At 52.9% G+C, this 6,028-nt stretch overlaps 1 pseudogene; it reads right to left on the bottom strand.

The window, feature by feature from the left end:
* Positions 1-5,043: 5,043 nt before the first annotated feature.
* On the bottom strand, positions 5,044-5,152 carry LOC137370352 (U2 spliceosomal RNA; annotated as a pseudogene).
* Between the last annotated feature and the right edge of the window lie 876 nt (positions 5,153-6,028).

Genomic DNA, 6,028 nt, shown 5'->3' with positions numbered 1-6,028 from the left:
TGTCAATTACAGTTTTACATTTACAGCAATTGAGAATATTAACGATACAGTTCGAGGGGTTTCCCATTGATCCAGCCCCTCAGTCCAGCTTGGTGGGGGAACCTTACACTGTGGTCTTTCCCCATTGAGCCTTTGCTGCGGCTGCCCCAAGCTTTAGTGCGTCCCTCAGCACGTAGTCCTGGATCTTAGAATGTGCCAGTCTGCAACATTCGGTGGTGGACAACTCTTTGCGCTGGAAGACCAGCAAGTTTCGGGCAGACCAAAGGGCGTCTTTCACCGAATTGATAGTCCTCCAGCAGCAGTTGATGTTTGTCTCGGTGTGCGTCCCTGGGAACAGCCCGTAGAGCACAGACTCCTGTGTTACAGAGCTGCTTGGGATGAACCTTGACACAAACCACTGCATCTCTTTCCACACCTGCTTTGCAAAGGCACATTCCATGAGGAGGTGTGCGACCGTCTCTTCCCCACCACAGCCAACGCGGGGGCACTGTGCGGAGGGGGCGAGACTTCGGGTGTGCATGAAGGATCTGACGGGGAGGGCCCTTCTCACCACCAGCCAAGCTACGTCTTGGTGCTTGTTTGAAAGTTCTGGTGATGAGGCATTCCGCCAAATGACTTTGACGGTCTGCTCGGGGAACCATCCGACAGGATCCACCGTTTCCTTTTCCCGTAGGGCCTTGAGGACATTCCGTGCAGACCACTGCCTGATGGACCGGTGGTCAAAGGTGTTTTCCCGCAGAAACTGCTCCACGAAGGATAGGTGGTACGGCACCGCCCAACTGCATGGAGCGTTCCGCGACAATGTGACCAGGCCCATCCTTCGCAACACCGGGGACAGATAGAACCTCAGCACGTAGTGACACTTGGAGTTTGCGTACTGGGGATCTACACATATCTTGATGCAGCCGCACACGAAGGTGGTCATCAGGATGAGGGCCGCGTTGGGTACATTTTTCCCGCCCTTGTCCAGAGATTTGAACATCGTGTCCCTCCAGACCCGGTCCATTTTAGATCCCCAGACAAAGCGGAAAATGGCTCGGGTGACTGCCACGGCGCAGGAGTGGGGTATGGGCCAGACCTGTGTCACGTAGAGCAACAACGTGAGCGCCTCGCACCTGATGACCAGGTTCTTACCCACAATGGAGAGAGATCGCTGCCCCCACATGCCCAACTTTTGTCGTACCTTGGCTACTCGCTCCTCCCATGTTTCGGTGCACGCCCCGGCCCTTCCGGTAATTACCCTTCAGGTAATCTGACCTGATGGTGAAGGGGACAAAGGATCGGTCAGCCCAGTTCCCAAAGAACATGGCCTCGCTCTTGCCGTGGTTAACTTTGGCTCCCGAGGCCAGTTCGAACTGGTCGCAGATGCTCATCAGTCTGCGCACCGACAGCGGATCCGAGCAGAAGACGGCGACGTCATCCATGTACAGGGAGGTTTTGACCTGAGTGCCTCCGCTGCCTGGGATTGTCACCCTCTTATGCTCGCATCCTTCCTAATAGACTCAGCAAAGGGTTCAATACAGCAAACAAACAAGACCGGGGAGAGAGGACAGCCCTGTCTGACTCCAGATTTGATCGGGAAACTTTCAGATTTCCACCCGTTGATTGACACTGCGCTACTGATGTTTGTGTAGAGCAGTTGGATCCAATTGCAGATTCCCTCCCCAAACCCCATTTTGGAAAGCACGTCCATCATGTAGGTGTGCGATATCCTGTCAAAAGCCTTCTCCTGGTCCAGGCTGATGAGGCAGGTGTCCACCCTCCTGTCCCGTACGTAGGCGATCGTATCCCTGAGTAGCGCGAGACTATCAGAGATCTTCCTGCCGGGTACAGTACAGGTCTGATCGGGGTGAATCACCAACTCCAGAGCAGACTTGACTCGACTGGCTATGACTTTGGACAGGATCTTGTAATCAACATTAAGCAGTGAGATGGGCCGCCAATTTCTGATTTCTGCCCTCTCCCCCTTCTGCTTGTAAATGAGGGTGATGATGCCTTTTCTCATGGACTCTGACATGCTGCCAGCCAGGAGCATACTCTCGTATACTTCCAGCATGTCCGGGCCGACCCAGTCCCACAGGGCCGAGTACAACTCGACCGGTAAGCCGTCGCTCCTGGGAGTTTTTCTCGTCTCGAAAGACTCGACGGCCTTTGTCAGCTCGTCCAGAGTTAGCGGCTTGTCCAATCCCTCCCTCCTGCTGTCATCTAGGACCTCTGTGATAGATGACAGGAAGGACTGGGAGGCTCTGCTGTCTGTGGGCTTCGCGTCATACAGCCCAGCATAAAAGGATTTGCTGATCCTTAGTATGTCGGACTGCGAAGACGTTACCGAGCCATCTTCTTCCTTCAGGCTGCTGATAGCAGAGCTCTCTCTGTGTACGTTTTGGAAGAAGTAACGCGAGCACGTCTCATCCTGCTCGATGGAGCGGACTCTGGACCGGAAGATGATCTTGGAGGCCTCCTTGGCAAAGAGCGAGGCCTGCTGGCTCTTCACCTCTTGGAGGTCCTCCTTGACCTCGACCCCCATTGACTGGAACCGGAGTAGATTTTGCATAATTTTCTGGAGTCGGGACAGTTCCCTCTGTCTCTCTCTCGCCTTCTGAACACCTTTGTGGATGAAGAACCTCTTGATGTTCTCCTTAATCGCTTCCCACCAGTGAACTGGAAACTCAAAGAGGGGTTTCACGGTCCTCCAACCTTTGTAATCCCTTTTGAGTTCCTCAACGTTCTCTGGGGTCAGCAGTGTCGCATTGAGCTTCCACGTCCCTCTGCCAACCCGCTGGTCGTCCTGTAAGTGACAGTCGGCCAGTAAGAGGCAGTGGTCGGAGAAGAACACCGGCTTGACGTCGGTGGATCCGACCGTGACAGCACGGGACACAAACAGGAAGTCAATCCTGGAACGGGCAGACCCGTCCGATCTTGACCATGTGTATCTGCGCTGCGCTCCGTCTGCAGGTTTGCTGAAGACGTCGTGCAGTTTGGCATCTTTAACTGTTTCTATTAGGAATCTGGACGTAGCGTCCAGTTTGCTGTCGTCACTGCCGGATCGTCCAGCCGCATCGATGATGCAGTTGAAGTCACCGCCTAGGATGACCGGCCTGGACGTCGCCAGCAGCAGTGGGAGCTGCTGGAAGACGGTCAGCCGCTCGCTGCGTTGTACCGGGGCGTACACGTTGATCAACCGGAGCGGAGCGTTGTTGTACATCACGTCTGCTACGAGGAGGCGGCCGCCCACCACCTCCTTAACTTCGGAGATGGTGAAGTTACCTCCCCGCAGCAGAATACCCAGGCCGGAGGAACGGCAGTCATTACCCCCCGACCAGATCGATTGCCCGTGGGACCACCATCGCGACCACTGCCTGTAGGTGCTGAGGTGTGGTATTCCACACTCCTGCAGAAACAGTAGGTCAGCTTTGACCTTGGCAAGGTAATCCAAGGTTGAAACACATCGCGTAGTAGATTTAATGCTACGCACATTTATGGAAGCAATTCTTACACCCATTTTTTACTAAAAATTAGTTGTTGCTTCCCATACCATTTGTCCTCGCTAGTCCCAGTCCTTCGGGATGTTCCTGCATACCCATCGTGTGCGCAAGCAGTTTCACGTTGGTTGGGCTCAGAAATCCCTCCTGATTTTTCATGCAGGGTTTGTGCCGCTCGGGTGACATCGGGGGGGTCTTGTAGGCAGAGAGGATTGGGTTGTCCTCAGCTGCTTCCATCTGTTCCTCCTCGAAAACATCACAGCTCCCGGTCTCCCGGAGCTCAGGTACGCCAGACGTGTCTTTGCTCCCGGTGTCCCGGAGCTGAGATGCGTTGGCCACGTCGTTACGTGTGGGGCATTGGGGTTGGGCCACGCTGGGCCCATCACAGCTTCCAGTGCCCGGGGGCTGGGATGCTTTATCATCCATCTCGGAGTTCTGCTGCCTCTTTTGAAGGGGCTGTCGTTCCAGCATTTCCCCGTCCAGTGAAGAGCAGTTGTTGCAGTCTGATTCAGAAGAGAGCCTCCTCTTGCCACTGGTTTGGGTGGTGGCTTTGGGATGTTTTTTCTTTGTGGTTTTCCTCTGGACCACTTGCCACTGACCTGTTTGTCCATCTGCTGCCTCCTCCTCCATTGATTCTGCCTGTGGAGGAGGGGTTTCCGGGCGCTGGGTAGGTGCTGGGTCGTTGGTTTCAGCTGCCTCCCCTTCCTTCTCAGGTTGAAGTTCCTCACTGCGGAGAAAGTTGCTGGTCTCCTTTCGAACAGCGGACGCCTTCGTCGAACCTTCTCCCGGCCTATCCTTGGACCTTGCCGCCTGAGCATAGCTGAGGCAACGTTTGGGGCAGGTCTTGTAGAGATGGCCTGCCGCGCCGCACAAGTTGCAACACTTAGCCTGCTTACAGTCCTTGGTCTGATGGCCTTCCTCCTTGCAGTTCTTGCAAACAACCGTGCTGCAGTTGGCTGCCATGTGACCAGATTTGCCACAGGTGCGGCAAACTCTGGGCTGCCCAGCGTAGACCAAGAAGCCTCGACTTCCCCTGATAGCGAAGCTGGAGGGAGGGTGGATGATGGCTCCACTGGGATCTACCTTCAAGGTCACCTTGACCTGCCGCTTGCTGGTCCAGATCCCAAAGGGGTCCTTGACATCAGTGCTGCTGCCGGCCACCTCGACGTACCTGGCGAGAAAGGTGAGTACATCCACCACCGGAACATGGGGGTTGTAGAGGTGAATCATCACCACCCGGTCCCGTTGTGACGGAAGCGTGAAGAGCGGCTCCGCTGTGAGGATCGACAGTGGCGCCCGGTCCCCTTTCTCCTTGAACGCCTTCAGGAACTTGATGCATCCCGCCACGTTCCGGAACGTCACGTCGAAGTATCCACTGCTGGGAAAATCCTGCAGGCAGAAGACGTCCGTCGCTTGAAATCCGCAGCAATCGAAGAGAATTTTCTTGATGAAGAAGGTGCGATCGACCGGTGCATCTCCTTCCTTGTCCTTCACGACCACCCGAACTGTGTTGCGCACTCCCTGGCCCGAAGCTCGAAAATTGGTTATAGCCATTTTACTCAAAGCTTCCCCAGGATCAAAAGGCAATGATCATGGTCTCTTCTCAATCAAATAAGCACTGATAAGAACAGATACTACACTTGATCTTAGCCAAAAGGCCGAGAAACTGAATAAATAAAAGTTTCATGCCTTTTAAAAAAATATTCTGTTTCTCTATTCTTACTACCAAAGTGAATTATCTCACAACTCCCACATTATACTCCATCTGCCATCTGTTGCCCACTCATTCAATCTGTCTGTGTCTCTTTGCAGCCTCTGCGTCCTCCTCACAGCTTACATTCCCGCCTAACCCCTTCTTCACACACCACTCTTTGAGTCACACATTTAATTCTCCAATCTGTTTGACTTTATGCAAAATAGCACGTGGTTCAGGTAACAATCCAGAGATTATCACCTTTGAGGTTCTGTGCTTTAATTTGGACCCTAACTCCTCAGACTCTCTCAGAACAACCTCATACCTAGGTTTACCTATGTTGTTGGTTCCTATGTGGACCACGACAACTGGATCCTTTCCCTCCCACTCCAAGGTCCTCTCCAGCCATGAGGAAATGTCTCTTACCCTGGCACCCGATATGCAACACAACCTTCGGAACTCCCTGTTGCAGCTGCAGAGAACAGTATCTATCCCACTGACTATACTTTCCCCTATCACTATCACATTCCTTTTCACTCCCCCCCCCAATTGAATGGCTTCCTGCACCATGGTGCTATGGTCAATTTGCCCATTCACCCAGCATCCATCCAGTATGCAGTTCTAGATTTAGTATGGGTTCTGATGAAAGGTCATCAACCTGAAATGTTAACTCTGTTTCTCTCTTCAGAGATGCTGCCAGACCTAATAAGTATTTACAGCAATTTTCTGTTTTTATTTCAGATTTCCTGCATCTACCATACTTTGCTTTTGTAGATATAGTAGGCACTTTAATTAAAACATTGTTTTAAGAGTTAGGCAATATGTGTACAGGAAAATTAAGCTTCCAGACAAA

Source organism: Heterodontus francisci, chromosome 5 (genome assembly GCF_036365525.1).
Source record: "Heterodontus francisci isolate sHetFra1 chromosome 5, sHetFra1.hap1, whole genome shotgun sequence".
Classification (NCBI taxonomy): domain Eukaryota; kingdom Metazoa; phylum Chordata; class Chondrichthyes; order Heterodontiformes; family Heterodontidae; genus Heterodontus; species Heterodontus francisci.
Note: the sequence above shows the minus strand (reverse complement) of the source record. Positions and strands in the feature narration are given on the sequence as shown.